A 24,998-nucleotide genomic window follows, 5' to 3' on the forward strand; every position below is an offset into this window, starting at 1 on the left:
ATAGAGAAAAACTGAGATCATTTCTGGATTCAGCATCCAAAATTTAATTAAGAACAGTTGTCTGACCTAACTCCTAAAAAATTGCGTTCCCCAGTGATTAGTGTCCAGACGCTTTTTGCTGCTCTGGAAGGGTTTAGCAGTAGTATGAAGACAGCCATGCCTACTAATTTATAACATTTTCTTCATGTGCCTTCCCTAGCCAGTCACATGATTGTATCACGTGACCGTGACGTCATGCAAGGTCCTGCAGCAACTCTGCACCTTGCCGGCTTGTTTTTGAACACAGCGCTTGAACTGAACACAAGCGGGCGCTGGTATCTTGTATCACGGGCGTCTGTCACCGGCCGGGACAGCGTCCTATTTGTATCTCCTGCAGCACTTCACCATCTGGAGAGTTTCAACTGTGAACGGAGGTATTGAGCTTTTTTCATATGAAGCAGGATCATCCAGCTATTCTCAGAGGACCTTCCTTAAAAAGCAACCACTTTTCCTTTTAGCTCTGAAAAGAGGACTATCCAGCTTTCCCAATAGGACCTTTGTTTTATGGCTACCACTCATTTATTCAGTCTCAGAACTCACATTAAGGTAACCCTTTATTGGCAGGATCACCCATCTTTTCCTACAGGACTTTCCTTAAAAGGTAATCACCTTTCTTTTTAGCTCTGAACGGAGGATCATCCGGCTTTCGCTAGAGGACTTTCCTCTATAGTCTACTACTCATCTATTCAGTTTCAGAACTCATACCAAGGTAACTCTTTATTGGCACTTATTTTTATTACTAAGCTTTTTATTATCAAGCTTTTTTTTTTCTCATTATTATATAGCTGATAGTATTTATCTATTTATTATTTTATTTTAGGGTACATTCATAGCGCAAGTTCTAAACTATACATTTTTTAATTGTTTTTATTGGACAAACTAGGTGGTTTTGTCTTGTAACCTGCAGCTTTGTACCTTTAATTGCGCTTAGCGCCCTTGACTCTTTATTTTATTTTTTAGAATTATTTAATTTTTTTATTTTAATTCTTACTTTTACACTTTGTCCCACTATGGGACACTCATTTTGTGCAGCCTGATCCCTTCTATAGCTGCAGCTTCTGTGCACGTCTGCACACTGACCTGTGAGACTTCCTGACATGCGCTGCGCATGAGCGGAAGTCTCTCAGGCCTGGAGACCTGACAACTCCAAACAGTAGTCCGAACACTAGGTGCTCAGTACGGATCCTAAACTTTACTGTTCGGATTCACCCATCCCTACTTAGAGATTATTTTTCTTTGTTTTAAATTGAAACAATTCAGGATTATTGTTTGTGTTTTGCCTATTTTGCATTATGAAATGTAGATTATAAAACTTAAAAACACAAAAATTACATTTAACTCTTATTTCCATATCTGTAAATTTAGACGTGCTGTCATTATGTGTCTAGAAGGTCACACAACTAGACTTTAGTGTAGTGCACAGACTCATCAATTACCTGTAATATTTAAAGCTCTGAGATCCTGATGCAAAACCGCACAGAAGTCATCAGACTCCAATACACCATATAGTATAGGTGTCCTGTTGAATTAAAGATGGGGCCTCTTGAGGCACCAGGACCTGAATGCTACAGCCCCTTCTTTTTTCATCCAGTTTAGGAAGACAACTCATAATATTTTGCAGTTATATGTTTGACCACAAGGTGGTAGCAGAGCTCTTCTTATTAGTGATATCTACCACACAATGAAAAGTGACCAATAAGAAGAACATTACATTACTTGGGAGTCACAGATTTAATATATGTCATTTCATACAGTTTGTTTCTGAATATCCCTCGGTATTTCTCAGTAAAATAAGTCAAATTTAGAAAAAAATGGCAATTTTGATAGAATCTTATGACAGTAGAACATGGGACATCTGCATGAAATTCACATTCTATAGTTTTCTGGGATCCGTCAGAAGTCAACACGACAGTGTCTTCTTATGTGATATAGGAGGCTTTGGGTTACATGAGAATCTGGTGCGACCGCTCCGTCTGCAGCATTATTAATGGCAGCGGGTAGGTGGGGAGCGCCGGTGCTGATGACTTTGCAAATTTCACTTCTTATTAGGAATTATTATTTATGCAACTTCTTTCATTACAGATTCTCAAATTAATTCCATTAAAGGAGCTCCCAAAGGAAGTTGTGACCTTCATTGTTTTAAATTCCAAGGATGTAAAGGGGAGGAAGGGGCTCTAGGGATGAAGGAAGGCAGGGTCATGGGGCTTTATAAAGAAATACATAAGCAGTCTGCTGGGGCATAACCTTCTTCTCCCACCCTTCATCCCCTGAAAGCTCGGTTTTATTTTCACAGTTTTATTCAGCGATCAGATGATCTTTATAGGGCAACAACCTAAAAAAAGAGGCTAAAAAATACAAGTAAATATGAAAAGCCTAGTACACAAGTGTGGTAGGACATATGGCTGCCACAGATCACTTATAAATCATATTATATTACATAAGCATATTATGTAAGCTGGGATGATTAATATTTTAGAATGATTCACTCATTAAAGAAAATATTCAGGACTCTGATTTCTTAGGTGCAGAAAAATCGATCCGAATATTCTAATCTGATCAGAGTGAGATCAGAGTTTGATTTTCTCAGAGGTGGAGAACACAAAAAGTTATCCCACCTTCTCAATTACATCAGTCCATGAAAATTGGACCGCACTCAGATGTCATCCGAGTGCGGTCCGCTTTTATTCCACGGACTCACAGACATGAATGGGCGATTAGTATCCTCGGAAGCAACCTGTGCATGCTGTGATTAATTTCATCAGATCACTCAGTCAAAGGAAGAATTCAGACATCTGCACAGCCCCATAATATAACATGGGTGCGAGTGCTATCTGTCAAACCTGTTAAAACGGTCGTGTGCATGAGTCCTTGAAAAGGGTCATCAATGGCAGACTGGTGAGGGACCAACACCAAATGATCTTCTGTTCCAGCTGCAGCTCTAAGTAAACTGTACAGAGCCCAACAGTATGTGGTGACAATTCTCAGGTACTGCAGCTTAGCTCCCACTCACTTCAATAGGAGCTGAACAGCAGTACCCAAGAAGGGTTATTACGCAGTGTACACAGTTCTATGGTGTTTTAATTGGGCGATGATTTTGGTTTCCATTCACCATTGATTCATGATTTTGTTCTTAAAGGGAATCTGTCAGCAGGTTTTTGCTACTTCATCTGAGAGCAGCATGATGTAGGCAAAGAGACCCTGAATCCAACAATGTGTCACTTAGGCTACTCTCACACATCAGTTTTTTGCCGTCAGGCAGGATCCGGCTACTTTTAGAAAAAACGGATCCGGCGTAAATTTTGGAGAACTGTAGAAACAGATCTGTTTTTCTGCCGGATCCGTCTAGCAGGTTATATCTGTTTCCTGGGGGCTGGCCAATTGGATCTGAGCATGCGCAGACTTAAAAAAACGGATCCGGTGGCTGGATCCGTCTTTTTCTGGATCCAGCGCATTCCGGTGCCCATAGACTTTCATTGTGGCAAAAAGCCGGAAGCGTCGGATCCGGCGCTTCCGGCTTTTTCGCCAGAGACAAAAAACATTACAGTAGCCGTTTTTTCCAGACGCCGGAATGAGACAAGTAGCCGGATCCGGCAAATAACGGACAAACCGCAATGCCATCCAGCGCTAATACAAGTCAATGGGGAAAAACCGGATCTGGCATTGCATTTTGCCAGATCCGGTTTTACAAAAAAAAGCCTGATCTCATCTGACGGCGCAAAACGGATGTGTGAAAGAGGCCTTAGATTACTGGGTACAGCAGTTGCGACGCAGCCAGAGTTTTTAAATTTAGCGATGAAGCAGTGCTTAGAAAGGTAATCCCGCCCACACCACACCAGGCTCTGTATATACAACGTCCATAGACAGTGAGCTGCCAATCACAGGAGGGGGCGTGTCAGAGCTGGGCTCATGCGATGAGCTAGTCACAATAATGATAAACTGCTGGTGCGCAAACAATTATTGTAAGCAAATAAAACCTCTGTTAAGAGAGACTACGCTGAAATCTGTGTTTTAACCCTTACCTCATGCTGTCTTCAGATTACATAGAAAAAATTCTGCTGACAGATTCCCTTTAAGATATTACATCATAGAGATCAGAAATGATTTTCATCTTGTATCTTTCGTTCTTGGATATCAGGTGTGATTTCAGTAATCCCTTATTTTTCTGAGCATTTGTATAACTCAGCAGTGAAAATATTGTAGGATGAGCCTGAAATATCTTTGTAACCTCCATCATACCTATGTGAATTGCTCCTGGAGTATTCCAAACAATCACATTGTCCAAAAGCACAGACGATATGTGGGGTAAAACGTTTAATGTAGCATAAAATAAGATGATTCATTTCCTGCAGAGTTCCCATTTAAATTCCATTTGCGGCTCCTAAAAGCTCCATGTAATATCCACGGCTTGGAAGTATGTGTTGACTTTTAGCAGAACGCAGCTTATGTGCTTCATTATCTAATTTGTAGCCAGAAATAATGTAACGTCACATAACCCAATCCAACCAACGTGGCCTGTTAATGGATCAACTTAGTAAAATCCGCAGAGAAATGTCGTTTGTTACTGTCTTTCCTGCATGGAGACATTCCTGCTGATAACTAGTACTGAGATCCGACGCAGGTGTAACATTTTGTATCATCCCATATCGGGGGACTTGTCTTTCTTGACCTATGTCAATAAATACTCTTCTTTGAAACTCCTTTATTAGAACCAGCTTAGTGCAATCCCTCTATTAATCTTCCTGAAAATGTAAGAAGAAATTGCCAGCTGGGTGTTACCATTCCGTTTTGTTCATCTAATTATACAAACCCATCTACATCCTTAAATGGGTTGTAAAAACAAGCTATTTGCATTTTACCTTTTATTAAAAATACTCTTTGTTCTCAATAACTCAGGTGGATTCTTAAACTGGTTTCAGCTACAAGCTCTACAGTTACTCCATCTGACTGCAGACTTGTGAATCTTCACACTGTGCGATCTGCGTGCTGTGAGGATTCTCCGGTGCTGTGAGTGGCGGGCGCATGACTGCAAGTATGTGTTTGCATCCATATGCAGTCACATGCCAACTAGATGGGTGTGGGCTTGCTCAATGCCAGTGAATGTGGGCGGAAGTATGCAAATCACATACTTGTGGTCACATGACTGCCCAGATCCTACGACACAACAGGAGGAGTCTCACGGGATGTATTGAGCACGATGTAAAGATTCACAAGCCTGCAGTCAAGTTTAGTGACCACAGACTTGCAGCCTAAAGCCCAACAACCTATTTAAGTCTATAGCTTGTTGATCATCAAAGACCACTGCAATCAATCAGCAGTGTCCAGTCTCCTAGGCAAAGTGTGCAGCACTTACAGGCTGTTTGCTATAGAGATTGTATGCGCTGCTGGGAAGCTGGTGGATCACAGGGTCTGGTCATCATCAGTGCTCCTGCTGTCCACTAATGCTTCAAAGGCAAAGGCCTCTGCTTGCAGTAATAGAGAGCATATAGGAGAGGCCACTGGTCAGAACTGTCAATCTTCAGAGGTGCACCACCTTCAGCAATCAGGAAGCCAAGGGGCAAGGGAGAGATCTGCTCTTGAAAATATATCTAGAGACAACCCCTTTAATTATTTATAATATTTTCTAGTTCCATAAGGGGCTTTTTATGCTTATCTTTTTTTATTATTATTTTAAGATTTCTATATGCCAGTGCAATGCGCCTATTCATAAAACATGTACAGACTTCTCACAAGCCATGACAAAAAATTACTGCGCTTTGTTACAGAACCAGGAGGATTTTGTAAAATCAGGACTAAATATTTCTGTAAAGACATCCTTAACCGACCTATCATGGCTAATGTAAAAGGGTCTTAAAATAAAGATCTGTGATTTGATGATTGGCCAAAGAAAAATTCATAGAAATTTTCATTCCTAGTCATAACCTCATGTAAACCCACCTGTTATGAACGGGTAGCCGAGGAGGAAATAAAAAAACAACACAAGCTAAGTCTCAGAAAACCAAAGAGGTTGGTAACTATGCAGACTGCAGACCCCTGATCCTAACACGCAACTAGCAGCAGTCGTAGAGCGTTTCTACGGTGGTCCTAGATGCCTCATCACAACTGGATTGCTAAATAAGCCTAAAGCAGGAAAAGAGGAAAACTAACTGCCCCAGAGCAGACCCCAAAGGAAAGACAGCCCCCCACATGTATTGACGGTGAAACAAGATGAAAACACAAACAAAGACAGGAAAATAGGTTGAGCAAACGATGGGGCCAAACTAACTAGAAAGGACAGGAAAGACACTGTCTGCAATCTGCCAAAAACCCTACCAAAATGTCCAACACAACTGATAGCAAAATTAACCCTGAAGTCACTAGACTTCTCCCACTATATCAGCACTCTGAAATATTCTGAGACAGAGCAAAAAAGAGGCCAATCTAATAAGGGACAAAAAAAAGGCAATTTGGCAAATACAGATAAATAAGAGTGGAAATTCAGCACAGCCCAGCCGGGCTGGCTGACCACACAAAAAACTGAATTGACCAACAAGAGCAAGTGTGAACATTTAGCAAAAACAAACTTAACTTGAGAAGACTGGAACAAAGCTGAGTCCAAGACCTGAGAAACAGACTGAATCACCACCACCAGGATAGGGCGTCGGCTGTCTTATATCCAGTCTGATACTCCAGAGATCCAATCGTTATCTTCCTCACCAGGTGGCAGATCACTGCCAATTAAACCAACCTTACTACCTCCTGTCACCACCAGAGGGAGAACGGAAGGAGAACTCTCAACTGGTGGAGCAGAAAATGAGCTCATAACACCCACCCATTGAACAGCCAAAAAATTGTGAAAATCAGTTGATTGCATCTTGTGCTCCTGCCAGTAATGTAGATGAGAGGAGATAGAAAATCACATAAAGAATTCTTTGTGGAAAACGTTTATGCTCAATGAAAAGAAATGTAGACGAGCCACAATTGACTTTCCATGTCATACCTCCCAACTTTTGAAGAAGGGAAAGAGGGACAAAGACTGCGGCGAATTGTAGGCCATGCCCCTACCACACCCATTTCACAACTAGTCACACCTATGTCCACGCCCAACAGCGCCCATTTAGCACTGCTGATCACACTGACTGGTACTGAGGGCACAGTGGCTGGCATTATGGGCACAGTGGCTGGTACTGTGGGCACACTGACAGGTACTGAGGAAAAGAAAGAAAGAAAACAGAGTGAGAGAAAAAAGAAAACAGAGAAAGAAAGGAGAGCAAGAGAGAAAGAAAGAACAGAGAGATGAAGAACAGAGAGAGAAGAAAGGACAGAGAGAGAAAGAACAGAGAGAAAGAAAGGGGTAAGAAAGAACAGAGAGCGAAGAACAGAGAGAAAGAAAGAGGGGAAAGAAAGAAAGAAAAGAGTGCAAAAGAAAGAACAGAGAGAGAGAGGGGAAAGAAAGAACAGAGAGAAAGAAAGAGGGGAAAGAAAGAACAGAGAAAGAGAAAGAAAGAGAACACAGAGAGAAAGAGGGGACAGTAAAAAAAACAGAGAACAGATAAAAAAGAAAGAACAGAGAGAGAAAGAAAGAGGGGAAAGAAAGAACAGAGAGAGAGAAAGAAAAAGGAACGAAAGAACAGAGATAAAGAAAGAGGGGGAAGAAAAAATAAAAGAGCAGAGAAAGAAAGAGGGAAAAGAAAGAACAGAGAGAAAAAGGGGACAGAAAAAAGAGCAGAGTGAGAGCGAAAGAAAGAAAGAGGGGAAAGAAAGAACAGAGAGAAAGAAAAGGGAAAGAAATAATAGAGACAGAAAGAAAAAAAGAACAGAGAGAGAAAGAGGGGACAGAAAGAACAGTGTGATAGAAAGAAACAAAAAAAGAAAGAAATAACAGAGAGAAAAAAGAAAGAAAGAGGGGAAATAAATAAAGAACAGAGCAAGAGAGAAAGAAAGCGAGAAAGAAAGAGAGAACAGAGAGAAAGAAAGGGGAAAGAAATAACAACAGAGAGCGATACAACAGAGAGAGAGAAAGAAAGAGGGGAAAGAAAGAACAGAGAGATGAAGAACAGAGAGAGAAGAAAGGACAGATAGAGAAAGAACAGAGAGAAAGAAAGGGGAAAGAAAGAACAGAGAGAGAAAGAAAGGGGAAAGAAAGAACAGAGAGGGAAAGAAAGAACAGAGCGAAAGAAAGAGCAGAGAGAGATAAAGAAAGAGGGGAAAGAAAAGCGTGCGAAAGAAAGAACAGATAGAAAGAAATAACAGAAAGAAAGAGGGGAAAGAAAGAATAGAGAGAGAAAGAGAAAGGAAGAACAGAGAGAGAGAAAGAAAGAGGGGAAAGAAAGAAAGAACAGAGAGAGAGAAAGAAAGGGGAAATGAAAGAGGGGAAAGAAAAAATAAAAGAACAGAGAGAGAAAGAAAGAACAGAGAAAGATAGAGGGGAAAGAAAGAAAGAGGGGAAAGAAAGAACAGAGAGAGAACAGATAGAAAGAAAGAGCAGAATGAGAGAAAGAACAGAGAGAAAGAAAGAGGGAAAAGAAAGAACAGCGAGAGAAAGAAAGAGGGGACAGAGTAAAAGAACAGAGTAAGAGCAAAAGAAAGAGGGGAAAGAAAGAAAGAACAGAGAGAGAAAGAAAAAGGAAAGAAAGAAATAATAGAGAGAAAGAACAGAGAGAAAGAAAGAGGGGACAAAGAACAGTGCGATAGACAGACAAAAAAAGAAAGAATGAACAGAGAGAGAAAGAGGGGAAATAAATAAAGAACAGAGCGAGAGAGAAAGAAAGAATGAAAGAGGGGAAAGAAAGAACAGAGAGAGAGAAAGAAGAAAGATTAGAAAGAGACAGAAACAACAGAGAGAGAGAAAAATGGAGGGAAAGAACAGAGAAAGAAACAGAGAGAAGGAAAGAACAGAGAAAGAAATAAGTAACGAAAGATTCTATAAAGATACTATAGCAGCCCGGCTCCAATTGTAATGCACACCTGAGCCTCATCATCCGCTCACATGGCCGGCATCCCCGATTCCAAGGCGACCCGCTGTCCGCGCTGTCTGAGGAGGACATGGTGATGGATCTGAAGCATTCCCTGAAGTGCCTCCATGGTTCCGTCACAATCGCCTCATGAAATTACCTAATTTCCAGTCAGTTTCCAGCACATCACTTCCGGTGGAACATCATGTGCGAGTTTTAAAGTGCTCCTCAGGACTCCGCCGTGTACTCCTGTGTCCGTGGGAAAAACTTGCTTTGTATGCCTCGTACACACTTGGCTCTGCTCCGTACATCCCGTACACACATGGCTCCACTCCGTACACATACGGCTCTGCTCCACACACCCCATGCACAGAGGGCAATACAGAGATCTCTCCAATGAACTGTTTGTACCACGGACTGTGACAAGAACAAGGGGGCATTCTCTTCGTTTGGAGGAAAGACAATTTCTGCACCAGCATAGAAGAGGGTTCTTCACGGCAAGAGCAGTGAGGCTCTGGAATTCTCTTCCTGAGGAAGTGGTGATGGCCAACTCACTGAATGAATTTAAGAAAGGAATGGATGCTTTTCTTGTGAGTAACAGTATAGAAGGTTACAAATAGCAGAATATTATAGGTAGATGGTTGACCCAGCTTAGGGGAAGGAATTTTTTTTTTTTGGAGAAAATTGGCTTCTACTCTGTGGGTTTTTTGCCTTCCCTAGGACCAACAATGCAGAACAGCTGCACTAAAAATAGGCTGAAATAGATGGACATAAGGTCTTCCTTCAGCCTTCAAAACTATGTTACTATGTTACACACGGCTCCGCTCCGCATACCCCATATACACGTGGCTCCGCTCCGTACACCAAGTACACACACGGCTTCGCTCCATACACCTCATACACACGTAGCTCTGTACACCTCGTACACACACGGCTCCGCTCCGTACACCTCATACACACATGGCTCTGTATCCTCATACACACACATGGCTCCGCTCCGTACACCTCATACACACGCGGCTCTGCTCCGTACACCTCATACACACGCGGCTCTGCTCCGTACACCTCATACACACGTGGCTCCGCTCCGTACACCTCATACACACACGTCTCCGCTCCGTACACCTCATACACACGCGGCTCCGCTCCATACACCTCGTACACACGCGGCTCCGCTCCGTACACCTCGTACACACGTGGCTCTGCTCCGTACACCTCGTACACACATAGCTCTGCTACATCCACCCTGTAAACCCCTCCTGACCCCACACAGAAACTTCACCTCATCCAGGACCATGACAACCAGCACAGCAGAGTCCTGCAGAGTGCAGACATGGAGGCCCCTGATCATGTGACCCCTGACTCCTCCCCTCATGTGACCTCATCACAGGTCCTGTGCGCAAAGCCACAAAACAGCCTAGGACGTCATTGCAGGCTGTGGTGGGTCTCTCTGGGAGGGCGAGGATGGGGTCGGTGCAGTGCGGGAAAAATAGAGTCCCGGCGGGACGCAGGTGGGGGGGGTCAAAAACGGGACTGTCCTGCGAGATTCGGGACCTTTGGGAGCTATGCCTATGTTGATGATCAACGCTCGTTACAAGTAAAAACATGTATGTGTAAAAAATAAAAAATAGACTTGCACTTAGTGCAAAAGACAAAAGTAGGAGGGTGCTCAAACTGTGTCTACAAAGCATTTGATGACAATTTAAAATATATTATTCAAGTAGGTAAAAAGTCATCAGACCTCCAGAGCTCATAAATTTTCTGAAAGGAAGTTGCAAATTGCTTCTTTAGAGAGGTAGAGGACTTGAACTCTATAGTGCCACCTGTTGGAAGTGGAAGTCCTACAAGTCACTATAGACACTTTTACGAGCCTTAAAATGTGACTTAGGATAAAAGCCAAATCTGAATCTTCACTTGCAGACACGGTGTTTCGGGCTATTGCCCCTCGTCAGTACAAAGCATGAGAACTGATCTGGCTAGGTAAGAGGCTCTGGACTGAAGTCTAAGAGGTAACATTTCTCCTTGTGGAGAGTGACATGCCAGCTCTGGCATGCCAAGGTTAGGAGGCTTATTCACTGTGCATTGCTCTTCTAGGAAATATAATATGCAAATTGCCTCTTCAAAGAGGATGAAGACTTGAACTCTACAATGCCACCTATTGGAAGCAGTGATCCTACAAGTCATTACCGACTCTTTAACGGACCTTGAAATGTGACTTAGGATAAAAGCCAAATCCTAATCTCAATTATCATCCAAAAACAGCGCCACACTTGTCCATTGGTTGTTTCTGGTATTGCAGCTCAGCTCTAAAAAAAACTCAATAGGGATGACGCACTATCACTAACAATCTGTGGGCAGGGGTGGTGCTGTTACGGGAAGCAGACATGTTTGTTTAATCCTGTAAAAGCCTTTTCATTATTGACAAAGGAAAACAAAATTACATTTCTTTTTTCTTTAATATACATCCACACAATAAGCCAAATGTATGTACATATATAATTAACAGAAAATGCTCTATTCCCTGTGCAGGAAATCGCATCTTTATTTAGACAATGCTTAAAAAAACCCACAGCACTGGCATTACCATTTTATCTGTAGCCACAGGTCCATTAGCCAGAGGTGGCAGCATGTCCTGATAGACTATCCCATTACATGGGCCATCATTACCCGGCACGCAGCCCACTCAGGATTGTTATGTCTGTGCATGAAGGAGTAAGGACCCGCTGTGAATATAACATCGTGGGACTACAATAGGCAAGAAGACTTAATGATTTCACAAATTTACCACGTTTCTCTATTAATTTACTATTATATGTAGACGCAGAAAAAGAAAAAAGAAGAAACAAGGATTGAGATCTTAAAGGTAAAAACATATAACTTAAAAATCATACATACAAGAATGGTAGTAATAATAATAACAATAATAATGTGTAGTAGAAGGTAGCCTGTAAAATAAGGCGTATTATTAATTTTTTAATTGCATTATTTCTTATAATTATTATCAGTTGTCATTATCATTATTCTTTGTTTATTATTATTATTATTATTATTACTTCTAGTTTTATTGTTATTACTAGCTGAAGAGCCCAGCATCGCCAGAGCATAGAAATTAACTGCCATCCTGCTCTCTCCCTCAGCAGCCCCGCTCTCCATCCACCGTCTCGCTCTCTCCTTCAGCAGCCCCTGTATCCACTGGCCGTCCCGCTCTTTCCCTCAGCAGCTCCACTTTTGCTTCACAGCCCTGCTGTCTCCCTCCGCAGCCCAGCTCTCCATCCACCATCACGCTCTCTCCTTCTGCAGCCCTACTCTCCAATCGCCGTCCCGCATTCTCCCTCTACAACCCCGCTCTCTCCCTCAGCAGCCCCTGTCTCCACTGGCCATCCCGCTCTCTCCCTCCGCAGCTCTGCTCTTCACTGGCCGTCCCGTGCTCTCCCTCCACAGCCCCGCTCTCCACTCATCGTCCCACTCTCCAATCGTCATCCCACTCTCTACCTTCACAGCCCCTGTCTCCACTGGCCATACGCTTTCTTCCTCGGCAGACCAGCTCTCCACTCGTGTCCTGCTCTCTCCCTTAACAGCCCCGCTCTCCATCCGCCATCACGCTCTCTCCTTCTGCAGGCCCACTCTCCACCCTCCATCCAACTGTCCCTCCACAGCCCCTCTCTCCATCCGTGTTCTGCTCTCCCTCCACAGCCCCACTCTCTCCCTCCACAGCCCCACTCTCCATACGACATCCCGTTCTATCCTTTCACAGCCCCATTCTCCATCCGTGTCCTGCTCTCTCCCTCGCAACTCCGCTCTCCACCCGCATCCTGCACTTTCCCTCTGCAACCTCGCTCTCCACCTGCCAGTGGGTGGGGTTATGTGGAGTGGGTGTAGCTTGATACACACACACACACACACACACACATACATAGATACACTCAGCTTTATATATACACTACTGTTCAAAAGTTTAGGGTCACTTAGAAATTTCCTTATTTTTGAGAGAAAAGCACAGTTTTTTCCAATGAAGCTAACATTAAATGATTCAGAAATACACTCTATACATTGTTAATGTGGCAAATGACTATTCTAGCTGCAAAAGTCTGGATTGTAATGCAATATCTTCATAGGTGTATAGAGGCCCATTTCAAACAACCATCACTCCAGTGTTCTTATGGTACTTTGTGTTTGCTAACTGTGTAAGGAGGCTAATGGATGGTTACAATACCCTTGAAAACCCTTGTGCAACTATGTTAGCGTAGGTGAAAATAGTTTAGCTGATTAGAGAAGCTGTAAACCTGATCTTTCTTTGAGCTAGTTGAGAATCTGGAGCATTACACTTGTTGGTTCAATTAAACTCTCAAAATGAACAGAAAAAAAGAACTTTCATGTTAAACTTGACAGTCTATTCTTGTTCTGAGAAATGAAGGCTATTCCATGCAAGAAATTGCCTAGAATCTGAAGATTTCCTACAATGGTGTGTACTACTCCCTTCAGAGGAGAGCACAAACAGGCTCTAACCAGAGTAGAAAGAGAAGTGGGAGGCCCCGCTGCACAACTGAGCAACAAGACAAGTACATTAGAGTCTGTTGTTTGAGAAATCGACGACTTACAGGTCCACAACTGCCAGCTTCATTAAATAGTATACGCAAAACGCCAGCGTCATCGTCTACAGTGAAGAGGCGACTCCAGGATGCTGGCCTTCAGGGCAAAGTGGCAAAGAAAAAGCCATATCTGAGACTGACTAATAAAAGGAAAAGATTAATATTGGCAAAAGAACACGGACATTGCACAGAGGAAGATTGGAAAAAAGTGTTATGGACAGACGAATCCAAATTTGAGGTGTTTGGAACACACAGAAGAACATTTGTGAGACACAGAACAAATGAAAAGATGCTGGAAGAGTGCCTGACGCCATCTGTCAAGCATGATAGAGGTAATGTGATGGTCTGGGGTTACTTTGGTGCTGGTAAAGTGGGAGATTTGTACAAGGTAAAAGGGATTTTGAATAAAAAGGCTATCACTCCATTTTGCAACGCCATGCCATACCCTGTGGACAGCGCTTGATTGGAGCCAATTTCATCCTACAACAGGACAATGACCCAAAGCATACCTCCAAATTATGCAAGAACTATTTAGGGAAGAAGAAGGCAGCTGGTATTCTATCTGTAATGGAGTGGCCAGCGCAGTCACCAGATCTCAACCCCATTGAGCTTTTGTGGGAGCAGCCTGACCATATGGTGCGCAAAAAGTGCCCATCAAGCCAAACCAACTTGTGGGAGGGGCTTCTGGAAGCATGGGGTGAAATTTCTCCAGAGTACCTCAGAAAATTGACTGCTGGAATGCCAAAGGTCTACAATGCTGTAATTGCTGCAAAGGGAGCATTCTTTGACGAAAGCAAAGTTTGAAGGAGAAAATTATTATTTCAAATAGAAAATTTTTTTTCGAACCTTGTCAATGTCTGGACTAGATTACAAATTCATTTGGCAACTCATTTGATTAATAAAAGTATGAGTTTTCATGGAAAACACAAAATTGTCTGGGTGACCCCAAACTTTTGAGCAGTAGTGTATATATAGATTATTATTAGTGATTTTTTTAAGTATAAAAACTAAAAATATAACAAAAATTAGCCAGTAAAATAAGGTTTACTATTATTATTGTAACTATACATGGTTAGACGACAGCTATGACTGGGCGGCTAACTTGCAAGGATATGATTTGTTTAGGAGGGATCGTAAAAAAAGAAAAGGGGGTGGAGCCTGTCTATATATAAAGTCCACTTTAAAGCACACACTAAGAGAAGATATACAAGAGGGAAATGAAGCGGTGGAGTCTCCATGGGTGGAGATATAAGGAGGGAAAAGTAATAAAATCCTCATAGGGGTTTGTTATAAGCCACCAAATATAACAGAAACCACTGAAAATGTATTATTGAAACAAATAGACAAAGCAGCAAATCACAATGAGGTGATTATTATTGGGGACTTCAACTACCCCAACATAGACTGGGAAACTGAAACCTGCGTATCTCAGAAAGGAAACCAATTTCTGTCAGTAACCAAGGATAATTATCTGTCACAACTTGTGCAGGGCCCAACTAGAGGGACATCCCTTATGGACTTAATTTTAAGCAACAGGCCAGATAGAATAACAGAAGTGTTATGCGTCGGATTCCTGGCACTGCACAGAGGGAATCCAGAGCCAGACATCCTGCGGTCTCCCATTCTTCCTCGACCGCTCCAGGTGTTGCTCAGCAAACACGGCGAGCCAGGCTTGCTGCTCAGACTCGCTCTGGCAGCCTGGATGTAGCTGCCACCTCTGGTGCAGCAATGGCAGCGCAACCTGCTTTGCAGGGAACCGCTCCTGAGGCTAAGTCCTCATGCCGTGCTACTGGGCATGCCCGCAACTTGACCTCTCACTGGAGAGCAGGGGTCACATGCTCAGGTCCTGCGTCGGATCTGATTGGTCTTTCCCAAACTAATGGAAGGTTCCGGAAGCGCATCGCTATAAAAAGCCCGCAGGGCGGCTCGGCGATGCGCTAGTGTAGACTTATCTTGCTATGTGTGTGAATGGTGACGGATGCATGGACTGGTGGCTGACTCATGAAACCCCTTCCCTCGGATAATACGATTGGTGACAGAGTGTGTTCTTAGGTCAGCACCAGGTAGAGGCAAGCTACGCCACAGTGCTCCTTCGCCTACACTAGCGTCCGTCGGTGCCCGGTCCTCGCGCCGACGCTTGCGGCTATAGTTGCTGCTGCGCTGCATTAACAGCAGCTATTGGTGTTCGCGGCTGCGATGCCACACGCTGACTCCTGTGACGATAACAGGGCCAGCACCTTTGTATATATTTCTGGCAAGCGACTCTGTGTCTGAACAGAGCCGCTCCTAGCGTTCGGGTGACGTTAACCCGTGTGCACTACTTCACCTTCTGGTGCATCTGCCATTGCCCAGCAGCGGTCTTACCAACTACCGCACGGTGGACCCCGGGCGGCGAACGCACCTCTTATTATTTTATATCTGGTGCGTTCCGCCGACCATAACATTACACTAGCGCCAGGGTCTGGCTGGCAATGGCAGACGTGCAGCAGCTGCAGCGCTACATTCGGCAGCTGGAGAGCAGGTTGGCGGCTATCGAGAGCACCAACTCAGCTGCGAATGCTGCGCTAGCTGCCGCCCAGACGGTCGCTGAGGCCGTCTCACGTGTACCCACACTCTTGCCCTCGCCGACAATCTCTTCCCTCCCGCTCCCCGATAAGTTTTCGGGTGAAAGCGCCACCTGTAGGGGATTCGTCAGTCAGTGCTCCATTCACCTGGAGTTTCTGGCTGCACGGTTTCCTACAGAGCGGGCTAAGGTGGGCTTCATTGTCCCCTTATTGTCTGGCCGGGCATTGCAGTGGGCCACGCCATTGTGGGAACGTGATGATCCTGTGGTTCAGGGGCCTGCTCAGTTCCTCGTGGCTCTGAATCAGGTCTTCTTAGGACCACGGGTCACGCACGATACGGCTCTCCAACTGTTGTCGTTAACACAAGGGTCACTCTCGGTTAGCCATTATGCTGTCCGGTTTCGGACATTGGCTTCCGAATTGGAGTGGCCGGACAAAGTAATAGTCCCAGTGTTCTGGAGAAGCCTAGCTGAGCACGTCAAGGATGCTCTAGCTACCCGAGATATTCCCACAACTCTGGAGGAATTGATCGCCGTCTCCACCCGTATTGATCTCCGGTTCACGGAGCGCGGGTTGGAGAGGACTCTATCCAGACGTAAAATTAACCTGGCTCCCACCTTTACCGAACCGCTGAGCCATTCCGCACAGGAGTCTCCCTCCACCGAGCCCATGGAGGTATCTCGCACCGGCACTAAGCCACGTCAGGTGCGGGGCTCCATGCGCTGTTATCACTGCCAACACTTTGGCCACACGACTGGCACATGTCCTCAGCGGCCGAAGGGACGACCCTGTTCCATGGTTGTAGGTGGTGGCCAGTCCCAGATGGAGTCCTTTTCGCCTAAGCCGGTATTCCGGGGTACCCTAGATAACGGTTCCTCCACCTGGGAGGCAGAGGTCACTCTGGATTCCGGGGCCGAGGGGAACTTTATGTCCTCGAGTTTTGCCCAGAGTCACACTATCCCTCTGGTATTACTCCCACAACCTCTGACCATCGGGGTGGTGGATGGGGCACCATTGCCGTCTCGAGTGACCCATCAGACGGTCCCACTCGGTCTCGCCATGTCCCCCTCACATCGGGAGACCCTGTCCTTGCTTATTATGCCTCATGGCATCGATCAGGTACTCCTTGGGGTTCCCTGGCTTCGTTGTCACTCCCCTCACATTGATTGGGCTTCGGAGAGAATATTGGGCTGGAGCAAGGACTGCGAGGGTAGGTGTCTCAAGGACAGTCTTCAGGTAGCGTCTACGGAGCTGCCTACAGACCTCTCCACGCTCCCTGAACCTTACCATCAATATGCGGACGTCTTCTCTAAGAAGTCCGCGGAGACACTCCCGCCGCACCGTCCCTATGACTGCCCGATTGACCTCCTGCCAGGCACAGAACCTCCTCGAGGTTGTGTTTACCCATTATCTCTCCCGGAGACAGAGGCAATGTCCCAATACATCCGGGAGAACCTGGCACGGGGCTTTATCAGGAAGTTGGTGTCACCGGCCGGGGCAGGCTTCTTCTTCGTTCAGAAGAAGAGCGGAGAGTTACGCCCTTGCATCGACTACCGGGGTCTCAATGCCATCACGGTAAAGAATAAGTACCCTCTCCCGTTGATCTCCGAGTTGTTCGACAGGTTGCGTGGGGCGCGACTCTTTACTAAGCTAGATCTACGAGGGGCATACAACCTTATCCGTATTCGCGAGGGAGACGAGTTTAAGACAGCTTTTAATACTCGGGATGGCCATTATGAATATCTGGTCATGCCCTTCGGCCTTTGTAATGCGCCCGCAGTCTTCCAGGACTTCGTCAACGACGTCTTCCGTGACATGCTTTCTACCTCAGTGGTGATCTATCTGGATGACATCCTCATCTTTTCGCCAGATTTGCCCACCCACCGGAAAGATGTCTGCAGGGTATTTCACCGCCTACGGGCGAATTCCCTGTTCGCCAAGCTGGAGAAGTGTCAGTTCGAGCAGGAGTCCTTGCCATTTCTGGGCTACGTCATCTTGGCCCAGGGGTTGGCTATGGATCCGGCCAAGCTGCAAGCGGTTATGGACTGGCAGGAACCCCATTCTCTTAAAGCGGTGCAGTGCTTTTTAGGGTTCATTAACTATTATCGCCAGTTTATACCCCACTTTTCCACCCTGGTAGCTCCTTTAGTTGCTCTCACGAAAAAAGGAGCAAATCCTAAGGCGTGGACCGAACAGGTTTCTAAGGCCTTTTCCTCCGTAAAGTCCCACTTTGCAGGCGCTCCCATTTTACACTGTCCCGATGTGGATAAGCCGTTTATCCTTGAGGTAGACGCTTCTTCCGTCGGTGCAGGAGCAGTCCTTTACCAAAAGGATGCTCAAGGTCGGAAGCATCCCTGCTTCTTCTATTCTAAGACCTTCTCACCGGCGGAGAAAAATTACTCCATCGGAGACAGGGAGCTGCTGGCCATGAAATTGGATTTTTCCGAGTGGAGACATCTCCTGGAGGGAGCCCGGTTCCCCTTTCAGGTCTTCATGGACCATAAAAACCTGGTCTATCTTCAGACGGCCCAACGCCTGAATTCCCGTCAGGCCAGGTGGTCGCTCTTCTTTTCTCGCTTCCGCTTCACCCTACACTACCTCTCCGGGGAGAAGAACGTCCGAGCAGATGCCCTCTCACGCTCGGTGGTCTCAGCGGAGGAGGGAGAAGCGGAGCCTCGGTTAATTCTCCCTCCGGAGAGTTTTACGACCGTGGCTCCTATCGCTCTCGAGTCGGTACCGCCAGGCAAGACCTTAGTGCCCCCTCGGCCACGGCCAGAGGTTCTTGCCTGGGCACATGCCTCCAGGCTAGGTGGCCATTTTGGTAATAAACGGACCACCGAACTCCTGGTAAGGTCATATTGGTGGCCGCATATGGCTCGAGACGTCAAGGCATACGTGAAAGCATGCGTCTCGTGTGCCCGGAACAGGCCCTCTAGACAGAGGCCGGCAGGGCTCTTGTTTCCCCTGCCAGTAGCGGATAGACCATGGGAAATGGTGGGCATGGACTTTATAGTTGGCCTGCCCAAGTCCAGTGGCAGTACGGTCATCTGGGTGGTTACCGACCATTTTTCCAAAATGGTACATTTGGTGCCACTCGCACGCCTACCCTCCGCCCGAGGTCTGGCCGTCCTGTTCATTAAGCATGTATTCCGTTTACATGGTATGCCGGACAAAATCGTAAGTGACCGAGGTCCCCAGTTTGCGTCTCGTTTTTGGAGGGAGCTCTGCAGCTTACTCAGCATCGAGCTAAATCTGTCTTCCGCCTAGCATCCCGAGACGAATGGCTTGGTCGAAAGGGCCAATCAGACCTTGGTCACCTATCTACGACATTTTGTCTCTGCCAGGCAGGATGACTGGGCATCCTTGCTGCCTTGGGTTGAGTTTGCCCTAAACAATGCGGTGGCCGATTCCACTGGTCAGACGCCCTTTCTCCTAAATTATGGTCAACACCCTCGCGTCCCTGTCCCAATGCCGGTGTCCTCCGCTGACTCCAGGGTGGCAGACTGGGCAGTTGAGGCCCGGGACATTTGGGATCGCACGCAGGATGCTATCCGGGCATCTAAAGAAAGGATGAGGGCGTCCGCCGACACGCGTCGGCGACCCGCACCAAGCTTCTCCCCTGGCAACATGGTGTGGCTCTCCATCCGGAATATCAAACTGCGGGTCGAGTCTCCCAAATTCGCACCACGTTACATTGGACCGTTCAAGGTCCTCGAGCGACTTAGCTCAGTGGTCTACCGCCTGGCTCTTCCTCCACATTTGGCCATATCGGACGTGTTTCATGTGTCCCTCCTCAAACCAGTTCACATGGTCCGGTTTTCTGAACCATCCACCGGGTCATCAGACTTATCGTCTGACGAGTTTGAGGTTAACGCCATCATGGGGCGCAGGTTTGTCCGTGGCAAAAAGTTTTTATTTGGTGGACTGGAAGGGTCATGGTCCTGAGGCTCGGACCTGGGAGCCGGTGGAGAACATTCATGCACCGCTCCTGATCACGGCTTTTGAGCGCGGTGAGGCTCAGTGGGGAGGGGGCCCTAGGGGGGGGGGGTAATGTTATGTGTCGGATTCCTGGCACTGCACAGTGGGAATCCAGAGCCAGACATCCTGCGGTCTCCCATTCTTCCCCGACCGCTCCGGGTGTTGCTCAGCAAACACGACGAGCCAGGCTTGCTGCTCAGACTCGCTCTGGCAGCCTGGATGCTGCTGCCACCTCTGGTGCAGCAATGGCAGCGCAACCTGCTTTGCAGGGAACCACTCCTGAGGCTAAGTCCTCATGCCGTGCTACTGGGCATGCCCGCAACTTGACCTCTCACTGGAGAGCAGGGGTCACATGCTCAGGTCCTGCGTCGGATCTGATTGGTCTTTCCCAAACTAATGGAAGGTTCCGGAAGCGCATCGCTATAAAAAGCCCGCAGGGCGGCTCGGCGATGCGCTAGTGTAGACTTATCTTGCTATGTGTGTGAATGGTGACGGATGCATGGACTGGTGGCTGACTCATGAAACCCCTTCCCTCGGATAATACGATTGGTGACAGAGTGTGTTCTTAGGTCAGCACCAGGTAGAGGCAAGCTACGCCACAGTGCTCCTTCGCCTACACTAGCGTCCGTCGGTGCCCGGTCCTCGGCGCCGACTCTTGCGGCTATAGTTGCCGTTGCGCTGCATTAACAGCAGCTATTGGTGTTCGCGGCTGCGACACCACACGCTGACTCCTGTGACGATAACAGGGCCAGCACCTTTGTATATATTTCTGGCAAGCGACTCTGTGTCTGAACAGAGCCGCTCCTAGCGTTCGGGTGACGTTAACCCGTGCGCACTACTTCACCTTCTGGTGCATCTGCCATTGCCCAGCAGCGGTCTTACCAACTACCGCACAGTGGACCCCGGGCGGCGAACGCACCTCTTATTATTTTATATCTGGTGCGTTCCGCCGACCATAACAAGAAGTATGAGTCGATGGCACCTAGGGAACAGTGACCACAATATAATACAATTCCACTTGTCCTTCAGTAAGGTGCCCTGGAAGGGGGTTACAAAAACGCTGAATTTCAGGAAAGCAAAGTTTGATCAGCTAAGAGAGGACCTTCGCCGAATTGATTGGGACAATGTCCTCAAAAATAGGAGCACAGAAAATAAATGGAAAATATTTAAATCAGTTTTACACACCCACTGCGAGCTAGCCATACCGTACAGAAATAAAAGGGCTAGGAACAGGAGAACACCAATGTGGCCAAATAAGGATGTAAAAAGGGCAATAAATAACAAGAACAAGGCATTTAGGAAGCTGAAACAAGAAGGCAATGAAGAAGCATTAAAAAGTTATAGAGAAAAAAATAAAATGTGTAAAAAACAAATACATTTAGCAAAAGTGGAACCTGAGAGACTCATTGCTAAGGAAAGTAAAACAAACCCCAAACTATTCTTTAATTATATAAACAGTAAAATAATTAAAATTGATGGTGTCGGCCCTTTAAAGAACAATGAGGGAGAAATCATAGAGAGCGATGTGGGAAAAGTAAATGTTTTAAATACTTTTTTCTCAACAGTGTTCACACAGGAAAAGGATTTGCCAGGGGAAATGCAGTGTGATAATGTAAACTCCCCATTAAGTATTACCTGCCTAACCCAGGAAGAAGTGCAGAACCGCCTTAGTAAGATTAAAATTGACAAATCACCAGGCCCTGATGGCATTCACCCTCGGGTATTAAGGGAGTTAAGTAATGTGATATAGAGGCCTGTCTTCCTTATATTTAAAGACTCTATAGAAACAGGGTCTGTTCCTTTTGATTGGCGGCAAGCAAATGTAGTACCAATATTCAAAAAGGGGTGTAAAAGGGAACCTGGAAACTATAGGCCGGTAAGGCTAGTTTCACACTTGCTTTTTTTTGCAGCGCGTTTTTCCCGCAAAAAAACGCATTGAAAAAACGCATACATAAGCATACAACTGCTGCGTTTTTTTCAAGCATTTTTATGAGCATGCATGAAAAAAACGCAGCGTTTTTATGCGTTTGTATGCGTTTTTAGCGCGTTTTTACCGCGTTTGCGTTTTTTTCCAACATTTTTAGGTGGCCCCTCACACTACCCAAACCATGACTTTACTAACCCTAACCCTAACCCTGACCCTAACCCTAACCCTAACCCTGACCCTAACCCTTAACCAAATCATACTTAACCCTAACCCAAACCCTAAACCCTAACTAACCCTAACCCTAACCCTAACCCTGACCCTAACCCTAACCCTAACCCTAACCCTAACCCTGACCCAAACCCTTAACAAAACCATACTTAACCCTAATCCTGACCCTAACCCTGACCCTAATCCTTAACAAAACCATACTTAACCCTAACCCTGACCCTAACCCTAACCCTGACCCTAACCCTAACCCTAACCCTGACCCTAACCCTAACCCTAACCCTAACCCTGACCCTAACCCTAACCCTAACCCTGACCCTAACCCTTAACAAAACCATACTTAACCCTAATCCTGACCCTAACCCTGACCCTAACCCTTAACAAAACCATACTTAACCCTAACCCTGACCCTAACCCTAACCCTGACCCTAACCCTAACCCTGACCCTAACCCTTAACAAAACCATACTTAACCCTAATCCTGACCCTAACCCTGACCCTAACCCTTAACAAAACCATACTTAACCCTAACCCTGACCCTAACCCTAACCCTGACCCTAACCCTAACCCTGACCCTAACCCTTAACAAAACCATACTTAACCCTAATCCTGACCCTAACCCTGACCCTAACCCTTAACCAAACCATACTTAACCCTAACCCTGACCCAAAACCCAACCCTAACCCTGACCCTGACCCTAACCCTAACCCTAAACCCCCTTAACTAACCCTAACTCTAACCCAAACCCCTAAATTCCATGGTTAAAAAAAAAAAACGCATATGCAAAAAAACGCTTACATGAGCATGCCAGTGCGCACATATGCGCATCCATAGGCTATAATGGCCATTTTTAGCGCAAAACGTGCGCATATGTGCGCATGCGCTTTTTTGCAGGGCCAAAAAATGCAACATGATGCGTCTGGAAAATCCAATCGCACACCCCAAAAAAACGCAGCGCATGAAAATCGCATACATGCGCTTACAAGCGCGCAGGTATGCGCACCCATGTTAAATATAGGGGAAAAAACGCATGCGCAGGTTAGCGTTTTTTTCCAGCGCTAAAAAACGCAAATGTGAAACCAGCCTAAGCTTAACATCTGTTGTGGGTAAAATTTTTGAAGGGTTTCTAAGGGATACCATTATGGAATAGCTCAATGTTAATAAATGTTTAACTCCATATCAGAAGATCAGCTTCTATGAGGATGTAAGATCTCAAATGGACCAAGGAGAATCATTGGATGTCATTTATCTCAACTTCTGTAAAGCATTTGACACTGTCCCACATAAAAGATTGGTAAGTAAGATGAGAAAGCTTGGGCTAGGGGAAAATGTGTGTAGATGGGTAGGTAGCTGGCTTAGTGATAGAAAGCAAAGAATGGTTATTATTGGTGCATACTCAGATTGGGCCAGGGTTACTAGTGGGGTACCACAGGGTTCTGTATTGGGCCCCCTACTATTTAATATATTTATTAATGATCTAGTGGATGGCTTACACAGTAAAATATCAGTATTTGCAGATGATACAAAACTATGTAAGGTAGTTAACACAAAGGAGGACAGTTTGCAACTACAGACAGATTTGAGTAAATTGGAGAATTGGGCTGAAAAATGGCAAATGAGGTTTAACACAGATAAGTGTAAGGTTATGCACATGGGAAGGAGAAACAGATGCTACAATTACTTACTAAATGGGAAACTGCTGGGGAAATCAGACATGGAAAAAGACTTAGGCATCTTAGTCAATAAGACGCTAAATTGGAGTGCCCAGTGTCAGGCAGCTGCCACCAAAGCAAATAGGGTCATGGGATGCATTAGAAGAGGTCTTGGGACAAGAGATGAAAACCTAATTCTCCCTCTGTACAAATCACTCGTCAGACCACACTTGGATTATTGTGTGCAATTTTGGACGCCGGTGCTCAAGAAAGACATTACTGAACTTGAAAGGGTTCAAAGGCGGGCTACTAAAATGATAAATGGAGTTGGTTCACTACAATACCCAGAAAGGTTATCAAAATTAGGTCTATTTACTTTAGAAAAGAGAAGACTTAGGGGAGACCTAATATATATGTACAAGTATATCAGAGGGCAATACAGAGATCTCTCCAATGAACTGTTTGTACCAAGGACTGTGACAAGAACAAGGGGGCATTCTCTTCGCTTGGAGGAAAGACAATTTCTGCACCAGCATAGAAGAGGGTTCTTCACGGTAAGAGCAGTGAGGCTCTGGAATTCTCTTCCTGAGGAAGGGGTGATGGCCAACTCAATGAATCAATTTAAGAAAGGAATGGATGCTTTTCTTGTGAGTAACAGTATAGAATGTTATGAATAACATAATATTATAGGTAGATGGTTGACCCCGCTTAGGAGTCGGGACGGAATTTTTTTCCCTATGGAGAAAATTGGCTTCTATTCTGTGGGTTTTTGCCTTCCCCAGGATCAACAATGCAGAACAGCTGCACTAAAAGTAGGTTGAACTAGATGGACATAAGGTCTCCCTTCAGCCTTCAAAACTATGTTACTATACGTTATTATTTGTTATCAGTTATTATCATTATTCATTTATTATTATTGTAAGTTTTACTATTATTTAATTTTACTAGTTTAATTATTATTAGTAGTAGCATAAAAAACTAAAATATGCAAAATCTAGCCTGTAAAATAAGATCTATTATTATTGCTATTATTACTATTATTATTATTATTTTTATTGTTGTAACTATGCATTATTATTTGCTCTCATTATTATT

The 24,998-nt window shown here is 45.3% G+C and overlaps 1 long non-coding RNA gene across 1 annotated transcript in view; it reads left to right on the forward strand.

Moving 5' to 3' along the window:
• Positions 1–254: 254 nt before the first annotated feature.
• The window catches only part of LOC141088547 (uncharacterized), a 71,609-nt gene continuing 46,865 nt past the window's right edge, over positions 255–24,998 (forward strand). Inside the window, exons 1-2 of the long non-coding RNA XR_012231975.1 lie at positions 255–585; positions 661–748. This is a non-coding gene — a long non-coding RNA (uncharacterized lncRNA). The remainder of the gene's footprint in view (positions 586–660; positions 749–24,998) is intronic.

Source organism: Dendrobates tinctorius, unplaced genomic scaffold (genome assembly GCF_039654945.1).
Source record: "Dendrobates tinctorius isolate UK_male_01 unplaced genomic scaffold, ASM3965494v1 ptg000039l, whole genome shotgun sequence".
NCBI classification, from domain to species: Eukaryota; Metazoa; Chordata; class Amphibia; order Anura; family Dendrobatidae; genus Dendrobates; species Dendrobates tinctorius.